Source organism: Sus scrofa, chromosome 6 (genome assembly GCF_000003025.6).
Source record: "Sus scrofa isolate TJ Tabasco breed Duroc chromosome 6, Sscrofa11.1, whole genome shotgun sequence".
NCBI lineage: Eukaryota > Metazoa > Chordata > Mammalia > Artiodactyla > Suidae > Sus > Sus scrofa.
Window position 1 is genome coordinate 52,232,767 of NC_010448.4, and position 15,232 is coordinate 52,247,998.

The 15,232-nt window shown below is 51.7% G+C and overlaps 1 long non-coding RNA gene across 3 annotated transcripts; it reads left to right on the forward strand.

Annotated features, from left to right (window-relative positions):
- LOC102166134 lies at positions 1,358–10,039 on the forward strand. Of its 3 annotated transcripts, none has more exons than XR_002344702.1 (3): positions 1,358–3,181; positions 6,746–6,791; positions 9,536–10,039. It is a non-coding gene; the product is annotated as an uncharacterized LOC102166134 (long non-coding RNA). The 3 variants fall into 3 exon arrangements; XR_002344704.1 differs by lacking the exon at positions 1,358–3,181 and adding an exon at positions 3,761–5,547; XR_002344703.1 differs by lacking the exon at positions 1,358–3,181 and adding an exon at positions 5,561–5,724.

Consider the following 15,232-nt stretch of genomic DNA (forward strand, 5'->3'; position numbering starts at 1 on the left):
TGGAGATTCCTCAAAACACTGAAACTAGAACTCCAATATGACAGCAATCCCACTCCTAGGCCCTCTGGGCAAAAATATAGTTAGAAAAGATACTTGCACCCTATGTCCATAGCAGCACTGTTCACAATAGCAAGATGTGGAAACAACCTAAATTCTCATCCACAGATGAATGGATGAAGGGGTGTGTGTGTGTGTGTGTGTGTGTGTGTATGTGTGTGTGTAATATTACGCAGCCATAAAAAAGAATGAAAAATGTCATATGCAACAACATGGACGAACCTAGAGATGATCCTACTAAGTGAAGTACGTCAGAAAGAGAAAGACAAATACCATATGACATCACTTATATGTGGCATCTAAAATACGACCCAAATGAGCATATCTACAAAACGGAAACAGACTCACAGAGAGAACGGTCTTGTGGTTGTCGGGGGGGGGTGTGTGTGGGAGGGATGGACTGGGAGTTTGTGTTAGCAGATGCCAACTATTATATATAGAATAGATAAACAGCAAGATCCCAGTGTATGGCACAGAGAGCTATATTCAATATCCTGTCATAAACCTTAACAGAAAAGAATAAAAAAAGAATATATATATATGTATGTGAATCACTGAATCACTTTGCCATACAGCATAAAGTAACACAACATTGTAAATCAAGTATACTTCAATAAAAAATAAAAAAACCCAAGGTATTTGTTAAAGAGACTCTGGGGTGAGGTGAGGTGGGGGTGCGGCCATTTTACGTAGCATGTTGGGGTGTCAACACCCCTGTGCCTAGAGATGTTTGAGTTGGAAAGAAGGGGAAAAGCAAATATAAAAGATCCTTGAGGGGAGTTCCCGTCTTGGCTCAGTGGTTAACAAACCCGACTAGCATCCATGAGGACTCGGGTTTGATCCCTGGCCTTGCTCAGTGGGTTAAGGATCTGGCGTTGCCATGAGCTATGGGGTAGGTCACAGGCGCAGCTCTGATCCTGTGTTGCTGTGGTGTAGGCCGGCAGCTACAGCTCCCATTTGACTCCTAGACTAGGAACCTCCATATGCCATGGGTGCGACCCTAAAAAGCCAAAAAAAAAAAAAAAAATCCTTGAGGAGTTCCCATTGTGGTGCAGTGGAAATGAATCTGACTAGGAACCATGAGGTTGCAGGTTCAGTCCTTGGCCTCACTCAGTGGGTTAAGCATCCGGCATTGCCATGAGGTGTGGTGTGGGTCTCAGACGTGGCTCAGATCCTGTGTTGCTGTGACTGTGGTGTAGGCCAGCAGCTGTAGCTCCGGTTCAACCCCTGGCCTGGGAACCTCTAAATGCCTCAGGTGTGGCCCTAAAAAGAAAAAAACAAACAAACCTTGAGGCAAGACAAAATCAGGTGGGTTCAATGAGCCAGAGACAGGGCTGGGGGTGGGGGTGGCGGTTTAGGAGAGCAAACGAGGTTGAGCCCAGGTCCCATCAAGATCAGGCTGATGGGCTGGCGGCTGGAATGGGACTTTGCAGACCATGTGGGTAGCAAGGACTTTACATGGAAGCCCCTGGAGTGGGGGTGGGCGTTGTGAGCAGAGGGCAATGTGATCCCAGGTCCTTTTCACCCTTAGAGAGGGACAGCTCTTTGCCTCTGCCTTTTGCTGTGCTTCTCTCACCATCAAGGAATCTGATAAGAACTGTATGTAAACGTGCGATTTCAGGGAGGTTACGGGGTGCTCCGGTGCAGACTGCCTGGTTTGGTCTGCGCCATGCCCCGCACACAGGTAAATGTAGACTCACTTCTAGTCATAATAACTAGCATTTCCAGAGCTTTCAGTCTGTGCCATGCTTTGAACCAAGTGCTCTGTTAGCAGGGAGCTCAATGTTGACAACAAGACAAAGAGGAAGGTCTTGGGAAGGTGCTTGGTGACCCTCTTTATTCAGATGGAAAAGGAGAACTAGAGAGGGTAACCAGCTTTCCTGCGATCACAGATGGAGTCGGTGACGAAGGAAGGGGGACCAACCTGCAGTTTCTGGGTTTAGCCATTAGGCCAGGACACCCTCCAAGTTAACTCAATCTCAGGGGTCAAGGCGGCCCTCAGGTCCAGCCAGAGTCTTCCCATGGGTCTCAAGCCCAGTCAGAAACTCTGATCAGTTATTTGACTCCAGCTTTGCCAGGAAAACTGGGCAAAGCAAGGTTGTCACTGTCGGGTTGGGTGAGGACCGCAGACTTGGGGCAGGGCTGGCTGGGTTGAGCCCCCACAGCTGGCAGGGTGGGTGCGGAGGGAGGATCATCCAGTCAGGGCGAGCAGCGTGTACGTGTGGTGTTCACTGCGTTGAGTCTGGCCCTGGGGTCTGTGGGAACATTTGAGTCTTAGTACACCTGGATTTGGCATTGGCTCAGCAAGGAGGATGCCTGGCTTCAACGCCAACCTCACGGCTCACTAGCTGGGTGACTTTGGGCAAGTGGCTAAGCATCTCTGTGCCTCCTTTTCTGAAAATGGGAGAGAATCACAGTTTATACTTCACAGGGTCTTGTGATTATTCGAGGCCATGGTGCTTGTCAGGTGCCAGGCATAGCGCTCGGTCTGTGGTGGGGAGTTCATTCTACAGTGTGAGCCAGATGACATTCCACCAGCTTCATCGTAGGGTGGATGGGTTGTTATTACGTTTGCTATCGTGTGTATTCCTGAGCTGTTGGAGAAGCCACCTCGATACTTTCTGGATATTGCACTCCCAGGACTAGTTACAAGATTAAACCCTCCGCATTCTCTCTCTGACCCCAGGGCAAACCCTGCAGGTGTCTGTAACCATTCCCTAACCCTCCAATTCCAGGGCTGAAGACGTCTGCTACCGCTTCTCTGGAAGACCTAGGTTTGTTAGCCACGCCCACCACTCCTCCAATCCCAGGCTTAAGGACATTAAGCCACGCCTCCCCGTCAATTCCTGGGCCTGGACAGCCCAAACTTGCCACGCCTCCTCCTGTACCACTAGCGCCGCCCCCTGGCCTCTAGGTTCTATCTTCCCCACACCATCCACTCAAACCCTCTCAGAGCCCTGGGCCTATGAGTAGTCACTAATGTGGATGTGTGTGCGTCCTGGAGACTTTATTTGTCCCTGTTCTTCCCTAGAGCCACGGGGATCTGAGACCTTGGAGGGGCATAGGCAGAGGCCCTGAAGTTCATGTGATCCACAAACCTCTGCTCACCCCGACTCCCTTGTCTGTAAGTGATCTTTCACCCCAGGGGATCGATTTTCTGGTGGGGGAAATGAGCTGCCCTCACCTGGGATGTGGGCAACCCCTCCCCAAAGGATACTTTGCTACCTTCATTCTCAAAGTTCTATCCTATCTCTGGGATCTACAGCAAGAGAGGAAAGGGTTATGGTTGGTTGGTTGCTTTTAAAGAGTGGTCAGAATTGAGGCTCCCTTCTTTGCCTTTAAGATACAAGACTGAGAAGAAAAAAAAGGAAAAGAAGGAGTTCCCTTAGTAGCTCAGCAGTTAACGAACCCAGCTAGAATCCATGAGGATGTAGGTTTGATCCCTGGCCTTGCTCAGTGGGTTAAGGATCTGGCGTTGCCGTGAGCTGTGGTGTAGGTCACAGACGTGGCTTGGATCCAGCATTGCTGTGGCTGTGGTGTCGGCCAGCAACTGTAGCTCCAATTAGACCCCTAGCCTGGGGACCTCCATATGCCACAGGTGCAGCCCTGAAATAGCAAAAAAAAAAAAAAAAAAAAAAAAAGACATGCTTCTAGCAAAATCAACAAATGAACAACATTGAGATCTCACGCAGAAGGACCCAGTGTGTGTGGAGGGGGGTGGAGCGGGTCAGAATTCACTACGTAAAAAGGGAAGTGAAGGGCGGCCCAGGTGAGGGTGAGAAGGAGGCTTATGGGCTCCATCTGTAGCCACTCCTCCCTGGATTTCTCTGTTTTTGGTTCTTTTTCTCTGGGTCTCCGATCGTCACTCTCCAGGGTATCTATTGTCTCCCCCTCCCTCTGATTTTCTGCCTCCCATTTTGGTTCTCTTCTCTCTTTGGTTCTATACTCACCCCCTCTTGGTCTCTGACCCCCATCTCACGGGGCTCCTCATTTCACTGAGTGAAATGTTGATTTCACTCTCCTAGCTCCCATACCCTACAGACTGGTTCCCACTGATGACCAGAGGAATCCTGTTAAACCCTGAGTCAACGTACCTCCCTCTGGTCAGAACCCTCCCATGGCTTCCATCTCACTGGGAGTCAGAGCCAAAGTTTCATAGTGGCCCTTAAGACTCTATATGTCCTCCTTTATCTCCCCTCTGACCTCATTTCCTTCCACTTCCTTTTGCTCACTCTGTCCCAGCCACTCTTGCCTCCCTGCTATTCCACACATGCTCCAGGTACATCTCACCACAGTGCCTTTGCACTTGCTATTCCCTCTGTGTGGAATGCTCTTTCCCCAGATACCCACATGCTCACTCCCACCTCCCCTCAGGCCTTTACTCACATATCACATTTTCCATACACTTATTTCCATTCACCTGTTGAAAACTGTAATGCCCGGAGGCATTCCAGAACTTTCTATTTCCCTTCTCTGTCTCATTTTTCTTCATGACATGTATTATTATCATTAAGTGTACCATATAATTTAGTTCTTTATCCTGCTGACTGTCTGTTTCTCCCAGTAGAGTGTAAGCTTCTCAGGATAGGGAAATTTTTTGTGGGTTTTTTTTTTTTTTTTTGGTTGCACACTGTCTAGAACAATGCCTGGCACATAGTAGGTGCTTAATAAATGTTTTTGGAATGACCATGTACTTCCGGAGAAGGATGCAGTTCCATTTCCGTGTGGTTCTAAGATCACTGGGTAAGAGGAAGAACAGTGAGGAGGGGGAGAGAGTCGAGGTTGCCATAGCTTCCAGGAGAGCAGGTTGAGTTACCACATCTGGCCAACTGAGGGCTGGGCTCTGTCCCCAAACCCCTGTGGCCACCCCAGCTCCGGCCAGGAACTTACCAAACTCTTTCATTTCACATTGCCCACCTGTGGGGGCTGGATTTTCCCACCTACGGGGAGAGCAACTGAGACATGCTATAGCTTGGGTCCCCTCCCTGGCTTGTCCACTGACTCAGGAAGCACCGGTATCTTCCTTCTCTACAGTGCTCAGCCTCCACTGCGGCTTAGAATCGGGGGTGGGTCAAGAGGGAGACTCCCCTACATACTAAAGCTGGAATTGGGGAAAAAGGTGAGGGTGAGGCAGGGAAACCATGGGGCTTGGCACTGGTTATGCAGCCACTGATGAAATAAAACAAAACAGTGAAAAAGAGGCAAAAACCCAGAGACAAACAGAAAGACTGAATGTGAGAAACACATACATATAAAAACAGAGTTGGGCGGACAGAGAGTGTGCGCAATGATAGGAAGTCAATGGGCCCCTCAACATCTTTTCCATTTACTGTGTATTCTTCTACTCTCCTCCTGCCCTTTCCTGGGACTGAAAGTGCTGGCAACCTAAAAACTACATTTCCCAGAGTGCCTTGTGGTTGGGAGCGCCCCGCGGAGGTTTAGGTCCCACCAATCAGATGCCTTTGTGGGAAGCTTGACTTTCCAACCAAGGTAAGTGGGAAAAGCGGCGGCCGAGAAGCCGAGGCGCTGCCAGTGTAGATGTGAGCGATCTGATGTGGTTGTGGGGCCAGTGGCAGGCTTCCTGATTGCGGAGGGGAGCAGCAGTTCCCGACGGCCCTTTCTGGGCGGTGGATTTGGGTGCGCCCTGGAGGCTGCTTCTTCTGCCAGGTTTTGGGCCCCTTAATAAGTCCCTTTCTGCTACACTGGCCGGGGTGGATTCTGTGGCTGCCGCTGAGCAATTAATAATCGGTACACATACAGGGGGAAAGGGATCCAGACAGGCATAAACAGGGGAAGTGATTCAGAGGTACACAGAGACACTTCCCCCCCCACCCCCAGCAGAGACTAGAAGAGAGACAGAGCCCAGTAGAAATACAATGGGATGAAATTTACAAAAAGAGGGGATGGGGCGGGGGGGGAATAGAGAGAGACCGAGAGAGCTCAATGGACAGGAGGAAGGTGTGCTGAGAGACAGACTCCCAGAGAAATCCTGAATGTAAACAGATAGGAGCGGCAGCAAAAGTCAGGGCGAGGGTCTGGGAAGTCATAGAGACCTCCCCAGAAAGCTGAAGTGGGAGTGTTAGCAGAGAGGACCCTTTAGGGACTAAACTTCTCCAGAAGGTGTGGCAGTTGGAGGCAGGAGGAGGGAGGGGATGCTGGAGAAGTCCCTGCCTTGCCAGAATCTCCAAGGAGCATTCTTCTGGCAGAATGTCTCTTTTTCCCAACGTCCCAGCTTCAACGGTCCTGAGAACCAGGGAATGTCCCTGGGTGCAGTCCCCACCTCTCTGTCCCTCAGGCTTTTACTCCCGAAGACCAGCCCCCTTGATGATTTGGGAACTCAACCCCTTTTGATGTCTGAGGTGGATTTGCTCTGTGTGTGTGTGTGTGTGTGTGTGTGTGTGTGTGTGTGTGTGTGTGTGTTGGGGGGGATGGTATACAGAGAGACGGAGGAACTAAAGCAGGGGAGGGATCAGAATCAGAGAGAGGGTTTGAATTGGAAGAGAGGGAGGCTGAGGGAACAAGAGAGGGGGTCTTAGAGACAGAGAGCTGGAAGAGTGAGGCCGAGAGAGAGGCAGTGAGCTGGGCCCACCAGATTTAGGATTCCAGAAAGTGGACTTGGAGGACCTGGCTCCACTGACTAGCTCTGGCTTCACTGTAAACCCTCAGATCTTTGTTCTCCTTCCCCTAGGGTGGCCAGATAAAATACAGGATGCTCACCGACACTTGAACTTTAGGTAAGCAACAACTAATATTTTATTTTTTATTTTTTAAAAATATATATTTTTTATGGGAGTTCCCGTCGTGGCTTAGCGGAAATGAATCTGACTGGTATCCATGAGGATGCAGGTTCCATCCCTGGCCTTGCTCCAGTGGGTTAAAGATCTGGCGTTTTGCTGTGAGCTGTGGCGTAGGCCACAGATGCAGTTCGGATCCTGAGTTGCTGTGGCTGTGGTGTAGGCTGGCAGCTGCAGATCTGATTCGACCTCTAGCCTGGGAACTTTCATATGCCGTGGGTGCGGACCTAAAAAGACAAAAAAAATTATTATAGTTGTTTTAAATTTTTTTTATTAAAGTGAAGGTTTTTTTTTTAATTTTTTATTACAGTTGAAGAATAACTAATATTTTAGTTTAAGGATGTTCCCAATGTGGCTTGGGACATATTTATACTTAAGAAAATTAATTTTTTTTTTACTTTTTTTTAAAAGTAAAAAAAAATTTTTTTTGGCTGCACCCATGCCATATGGAAGTTCCCAAGCCAGGGATCAAATCCAAGCTGCAGCTGTGACCTATGCCACAACTGTGACAATGCCAGATCCTTAACCTGCTGCACCACAGCAAGAACTCCAAGTTAATCTTTTTTAATATTGGAGATTTATGTATTTATTTATTGGCCACACCCTCAGCACGTAGGAGTTCCCCAGTCAGGGATGGAACACTATCACAACAGTGACAATGGTGGATCCTTAAGCTCCTAGGCCACCAGGGAACTCCTAGTTTGAAATTTAAATTTCACTGGACATACTGTACTTCTCTGTGCTAAATCCAGCCACCGTATCTCCCTCTGTTCTGTTTCTGCTCTGTTTCCGTTTCCTGTTTGTGCCTCTTCCAGTCCACCTCTGCCTTCGTGGTTCACTCTTAATGACCTTGCTCTAAGGTGCAGTGGCCTCTCAGAGCCACCTCTGAGACCCCCAGGCCTCCTCCTGCCTCTGTCCTCCCACCCCAGCCCTGTCTCCAGGGCCATCTCTCTCCTCCAGGAAACTCCCCCGTCTTCTTTCTTCATCTCTCCTCTCATCAAAGCCCTCCACTCCTGCAATTCTCCCCCTCCCCTACCAAAGGAGAAAATCTGGAACCTCTGAGGGGGTTAGGAATGCCCCATTACTCACCTGCATCCCAGCCTCATCTTCTTTCCATTCCATCTCCTGAACCAGAGAGGTCATGAGTTTCCCCACATCACACAGCATCACTGAGACCAAACCATCTCCCTGGCCTCCCCTCAACTCTTCCAAGTTTCCAGGTTCCTGGTGGACAATTCCTTTACTTTTCCTGAAAATGGGCTTGGCTGGGTGGTAATTCTGAATATCAAGTAATACTGGAGGGTCACAGGCCAGGACCAGAGGTGCCTGTGGACGCGGGATGGGAGACATTTGAGCATCTACTATGTGCTAAGCGTTGGGGATACAGTGATCTGGCTGTACAAAGGAGAGCTAAGACTTGTCACCATCGTCGCCATGTCCCCAGGCCTGAGAACATGGTAGGTGCTCAACGAATGTCTGGTGAATGAATGAATGAGTGAACGAATGAGAAAACACACCCCAAGCAGTTGAGGATTCCTCTCCATGTCTGCCCTCCTCGTCCGCATCGCCATCTGTTTCTGACTTTGTCCTAGCCGCTGTCTCCTCTTTTCAGCTCCTCCCCTCTCTTGGTGTCTGTCCTCTGGAATCATGTTACTGTAATTTTCCAGTTGGGTGGGTTGCTCCACTGACCATCATAGCTGAGTGTCTCCCCTGAGTCAGGTAGTGAAGGGGTGATTGTCTCATGGAATCCTTCCTGGAATATTCCGGAAGGTAAGAACAGCTTGGTCTTCAGATGTGGAGACTGAGACCCAGAGAGAGGAGGTGAGGTGCCCTGGTCACACCAAAACCACAGCCTCAAGCCATCTCTTTTGTCTCTCTATCTCAAATTTCATCCTTTCTCCCCCCTGGCACATCGTCACCTGCCCAGCAGCATCGGTGACACCACCAAAATGGAATATGTTTGTGCTCAATATTAACCACAGGAAGTGCAAGTGCAAATGTGTCTGGGGACAAGCACGTGACACAAATGAGCAGTGCAGGTCCGCGAGGGGCTGAGGCTGCCTGGCCTGGATGGTGGGCAGTGCGTGGCTGTCCCCCTCCAGCCCATTATGGCCAGGTGACAGTCACCACTCAGAGATGCCACATCTGGTTTCTCAAGAGGAGAAAGACTCCTGAGTTTAAATTTAAATGCTGGCACCAAATCCACATGAAAACACTTGCCAGGCCAAACAAGGTGATGTATGCACCAGACCTGCCTGCTGGCCGATGGCTGGCTGCAAACTTTGAATGGTTTTTAGTCCCATGTGCCAGGTTCTGTGCTAAGGATAAGTTTCCAGATTCCAGTAGAATGTCTGCTCCATCAAGGCAGAGACGTTTGAGTCTGTTCTGTTGGCTGTTTTATCTCCAGCACCTAGAATAGTGCCTTATCCATAGTGAGTACTCAGTAATTTTTTTGGGGGGGATGGCCTCGTCCATGGCATGTGGAAGTTCCCAGGCCAGGGATCGATTCCGTGCCACTGCAGTGACCAGAGCCCCTTCAGTGGCAACGCTGGATCCGGATCCTTAACCCACTGCACCACAAGGGAACTCTGTAGGTGCTCGGTAATTTTTTCTTAAGTGAATCATATACTGAATCCTAGCATAAATTACAGAGGTAACATTTTTAAAAAATCTCCATTTTACAGATGGGGAGATGGAGGCTCAGAGGCTCAAAGTCCCAGGGTTACATAGCAGCACGAGGATCTCAACTCACCTGACTCCAAAACCTTAACCTGGGCTCTTCTGACTTGACTTGGGGTTGTGCATGTGCAGTGCTATGTGGGGAGGTGCGTCCAGCAGTGTGTTTGTGGGGTCATGGTGCCGAGTGTGTGGTGGTGTCAGCCTTCTTGATTCGACACTGAGGCCCGGAGGCTAAACCTGGATTGCTTGCTCCCCTCAGACAAACTTGCTCTGGGTGCTCACCTAGTCCAGAGAGAACAACTGGTCCCACCCCTCTTCCCCCTGGGGGGGGGGGCTCCTCAGGGGTCTCCCCACCCTCCTCCCCTAGATGCCCAGAGCCCTGGGGGAAAGGGGGAAAGAATTCAGGATGAGGGTGGAGGTGTGGGGAGGAGGGAGAGGGCAGGGGATGGGTTAAGAAGGAGTGTGTGATGTCAAGCAAAAAAGACAACATTAGACACAGATGCTGAGATGGCGTTTATCGCGGCAAAAAAAGGTGAAGTCGCCGAGGGAGAAGGGGTGGGGGGAGGGGGTGTGGTGGGGGCCGGGGTGGGGGCCATGGAAGCTAATACATGGTGCACTAGTCACACGACGGACACTGGGGGGTGGGTGGGTAGGGGGTGGGCGTGGCCCAGGCATGGCAATGGGGGGAAGGGGAGAGGAGAGGGCAGTGGGCCCCAGCCAGGAGCTTCTGCGGGTGGCGGGGAGGAGGTGGGCGGCGTCTCTGGTCGCAGAGGATGGAAGGAATCAGTTAGAGGGGGTTGAATGGAGGCACTGGAGGCATGGCCACGTGGCAGAAGGTCTGGGCCCAAGAGGTGGAATGCGGGAGTGAGCCATTGTATCTAAGGACCCAGGGTACCCACGGGGCCTTAGAGGTCTTCCAATTCCCCCCATTTTCTGAGAGAGAACAAGCCTGGGAGAGGCTAGCTTAAGGTCCTAACAAGGACTTAGCAATCAGGTCTGCAAAGACGGCCCAACCCAACCCCCTTCTCCTACCCTGTCTGTCCCAGACAGAGAAAGAGGGAGAGTTTCTCACTCCTCTGACCCCACTGTTTAGCTGACAGAAGCGCCTGAGGGAACTTGGAGGATGAACCCACTTCGCAGATGGGGAAAACTGAGCCATCCTTTCAGGCCACCCCTTTCCACCCCTCCCCCATCTCCCTGCAGGGGGAGCTATGCACCCTATCCCTTGAGGAATAATACTGATGTCTTGCAACTCTTAGCATGGGGGTAGGTGAGGGGACACATCTTGGGATTCTCCCAAATCAAACCAGGATGTGGGCCATGCCTCCAGTGGCCTGAGATGCCAACACAAAGAAAAAAGAAAAAAAGAAAAAAATGACTCCCCACGTCCCCTGGCTCAAACCCAGTACAAAAGTGACTATTTACAATGAAGGGGTGGGGAGTGAGGGGGGGCACGGAAAGGAAAGGGGCCAGAGGGAGCGCTCCGCTTGGAGGAGGCCATGCCCCGGCCCTGCCTTTGAAAGGGACAAAGCCAAACAGCACAGGTATTTATAAACGGTCTCTATCCCCAGGCCGGGGAGGACCCTAGGGGTGAGGAAGGGGTGGGGCATGGGATGGGGGCAGGTGGGGAGGCATGGGCGGTGGGAGGAGATGGAGGAAAGGTAGCTATTGCCCCTCGCCTCCCCCTTCCCCCCCCGCCGGACACACAGTTTTCCGTGGGATGAACACAGAAAGGGTTAATCAAAAAGTTCGATGAGCGAGTCTGACGGTCGAGTGGGGCGGGCTGGAGCAATGAAGCCGCAGGTCCCGGTGGCCGGTGGTGATGGAGTCACTTAGAAGATGAGAGGTTGGTGGTTTCGGGGGTGGGGGAGGGGGGGAGAGGGGTGGGAGAGGGGGATTAGGCGGTCCCCCCAGTTATCGCTGGGAGACAAGAATGTCCTGGACTGGCTGAGAAGGGGTTGAAAACTAGCAGCCGTCACCACCCCCACCCCCACAGAGACTTGTCCCCCATCGCCCTCCCTGCCACCCAGCAATCCCCCACGCCACGGGCGGCGGGCGGCGAGACCGACCATACACACACCTGCAGCAGCGCCCCGGAGAGAAGCCTCACCCCCCACCTAGGGCGTCCGGGCGGCTGACTGCGGGGGAGAGGGATCGCGATAGCAGGGCTGAGTGTCGCAACTCCACGACAGCCGTAAAACCAGCGTTCCCAACCAGCCGCGCCCCTAGCTTGGGCATCGCGATCCCGTTCTCCCCATCGTGACATCCAGTTCAGGCTTTCACGACAGTCGGCCCTCGGGGCGCGGGGGCTGGGGGTGGGGTGGGTTGGGGCAGGTGCAGGGCCAACAGCGGAGGCCTGCCTGGATGCGGTGACAGGGATGTACCCAATCAGCAGCCTGGACGCCAAGGCCATCCTCATCGACACTTAGTTAATACTTTTTCCACCACTCCGTCTATGACAACGTCTAATCCTGGTCTTGAAAGAGCAGTAAGGAATGCAGGGGAATCCTCTCACCTTGCAAACAGTAGGTCACCAATCGGAAGCGAAATAAAATAGAGTGGAGGATGGAGGAATAGCAGGAGAAACAGAACAAGGGGATGTTGAGTGATTTGGGGGTTAAGAGAGGGAGAAGAAATACCACTCTGAGAAAAGTGGTACCGTATTCTTCCAAGTACAGGTTCCCAACAACATCTATTAAGTCGACTCTTAACCAAGCTCCATTTGGGATACCCAGAATTCCCACCTACAAGTCCAGGGCAGGCATTAGGGCAGATCAAGATGAAATGATCTTGGCCTTCTGATCCCTTAATAATTATTGCAGTAAAGCCTCTTTGCCCATGTACGAGATGGCTGGGACAGGGCAGAAGAAGGTGTCTGGGGCAGGTTGGCTCAGAGCCCCCTGAGACGGGGGATGAAGGAGGTGAATTTGGCACATTTAACCCCTTCTTCTCATAAGTGCTTTGAGGTCCTTCTCTCGTATCCAGCTGGCACCGGCCCTCAGGCCAGCAGAGGTGGGGGTGAGCTTATCTCCCCTTCCTCAGTTTCTACAGATTTGCCCAAAGGAGGCAAGTGGGGTTCTCCCCGGCTGGTGGAAATTGGGGGAGGGATCCAAAAGATTAAGGATTAGCTGAAAGGGAGGTTTTTTTTCTCTCTTTTTTCTTTTTTTTCTTAACAAAGATTCTAAGAAAAACTCAGGGGTGGGAGGGGTCAGGAAGGGGGACCCAATTGAGCTAAGTGTCCACGGATTTTTCAGTGCCTCTTAGGGGCCTCCTCAAAGAGAGACAGTCCCATCTCCTCCCCTCTATCTGAGGTTCCCTCCCCCTAGATCGGCTCAGTTCCAAGGAAGTTTGGCACTTTTTTTTAATTAATAGGGAAAGAGACTAAGGGAGAGGGTTGAGAGTTGAGGAGAGGGAAAGACAGCTCTAGACAAAGATAAGAGATGGTACAGGTAACAGTGGGAGCCACAAGGGAGGGAAAGTAGAAAGGCTTAGGGAACCAGAGAGAGAAGAAAACGTGGGAGGGGGCAGGGCAGGGGGAGGTATTGGGAGCCAGGAGGGCAAGTGGGAAAGAGCAAGGAGACAGTTCAATGCAGCAAACACATATTAAGCACCTACTGGGTGCTGAAAAGCAGGGTACAGGAAGGCCACTCAGAGTCTCTGAGATCTGACCGGCTAACAGGGAAAAGGGGAAAAAAAGAGGTGATGAGTTTTTCAATGATCCCCATCCCTGACCCCACATCTGCGTCCCCTCTGGACAAACTGCAGCACAAAAGATTGAGGTCAGATTGCAGAAGGGACTTTCAAGGGATGGGGAAAAGTGAATTTCCTAGGGTAAAATGGGGAAAGGTGTGTGGCTTTCCACTCACCAACAGAGCGAGTGAACTGGCTCACTGAGCTGGCAAACTACCTTTCCGATAGCCCTGGCTGGCGGGGTAGGGGGTCCCCAAAAATGTGAATAGGGATGGGGTTGTCACACAGATACCCCAAGGGAACACTTTTCAGGAGGCCCAGCCTCCAGAGATGTGTTTGTGTGAGAGGAGTCCTGGACCCCCATTGACTGGGACCCAGAAGTAGGTCTACAGAAAGCATCTGACAAGCCAGAGGGCAGCTGAGGATGCAAATGATATGCAAATGAGTGCTTTCAAATCCCACCTCTCCACTCCCAGACTACTTCACCTCTCCCTGGCTCCTTCCTCTCCTTCTGGGGGCCTGGGGAGTCGTAGGGGGGATAGTCCAGCGGTCCAGCGAGACACTGCCTTACCCACAAGTGGGTGGAGATGCTGGGAAATACTGTAGAGTCTTTTGAGAGGTGGAGGGGAGCAATGGCCCATAGGGCCACCCCTACCTCCGACCCCAGGAGCCCCCAAACCGCGGAAAATATATACAAAGTTACATCAAGAATTGTTTTGGCACTCAAATCTCCATCTGGGTTCAGTCTGGAGATTAGGGGTGGGGGCAGCAGCGATGGGAGGGGAGGAATGGGGGAATTGGGGCATGCTCCCTACCCTGGAGATGAAAGAGGGCATGGAAGAAGTCACCCTAGCGCCCAAGCTACAGCCTCCCATCAGGTGGAAGGGCTGGGGTGGGAAATTCAGTGCAAGGTACCTTGAAGGCTATTGCTTTCTAGGGATTTTCACATTTTGATTTTGGGGTGGCTCTCAAGTGAGGGGCAGGGGTCTCCCAGGCTTTAGGGGTGGTAACTATCTCTGGCTTTTCTCCCCTTCTTTTTTGGGAGAGAGATGAGGAGGCCGGATTTCCCCAAAGCCGTGGAGAAGAGAAGGGTCTGGAAGACCTAGGAGGGGGACAATTGGGGGAGAGGATGGGCATGGGTGCCCCTCCCCCAGAGATGCTGATGATGGAACCAGGGCACTTAGGGCCCTGCCTTGGGTTGGAGGAAGTGGAGGTGGTCTCCACGGGGAAGGGGGAGACGGACAGGGCTAGAGGTGGGGTCTCAGCTATCCTAAGTCCATAGGGTTGTCAGGCCCTGAAATCTCAGCCTGCCAACAAGGCCTTAGAGCTGACCACAGCCATAGCGCCAGGGAGCCACTCTCAAGGCTGCCTGGCTTGGCAGACTCCATCAGAACATTCTGGCTCCTCAGAGCCTAGGGTGAGAGCACCAAAGCCTTCTGATCCATCAGATGCCACCAAAGTACTCCAGCTCGCTGGAAACCCGAAGTCAACCTAATGCATCAGACCACAGGAAGCATTCCAGCTCAAGGGACCCTACTGTGGCTCACTGAACTCTCCTGGGCCACTGTGGCCTGACAGAGCCACCATACATTTGGCTCACCAGACTGAATGAAACAAAGCCACGCAGACACAAGCATGCACACAAAAGGCGGGGGGTTGGGAATGGGGGTCTTTAACAGTTTCCTCTAGCTCCATCTCTCCGCCTCCCTGCCAAGTGAGTTCAGACTTGGTGTGTTCAGATGGAGAGGACTCTGACCACAGCGGGTCTTCTTCCCTAGAGTCCTCCAGATGAGATTCAAGTCCCACCCTTTCTTCCCCTCCTAGGAAGACCCGCAGGCCAAGACCCACCAGGAAGGGGTGTGGGCAGAGAAGGAGGACCAGTGACTGGCCATGGCCCGATAAAGGAAGCGCATGCTTCACCCCGATGACAGCACAGGAAGTAACCTGGAGACAGCACAGGAAGTACATGCCCCTATGATATCACGGAAGTAAACCTTCAAGGAAGACATCAT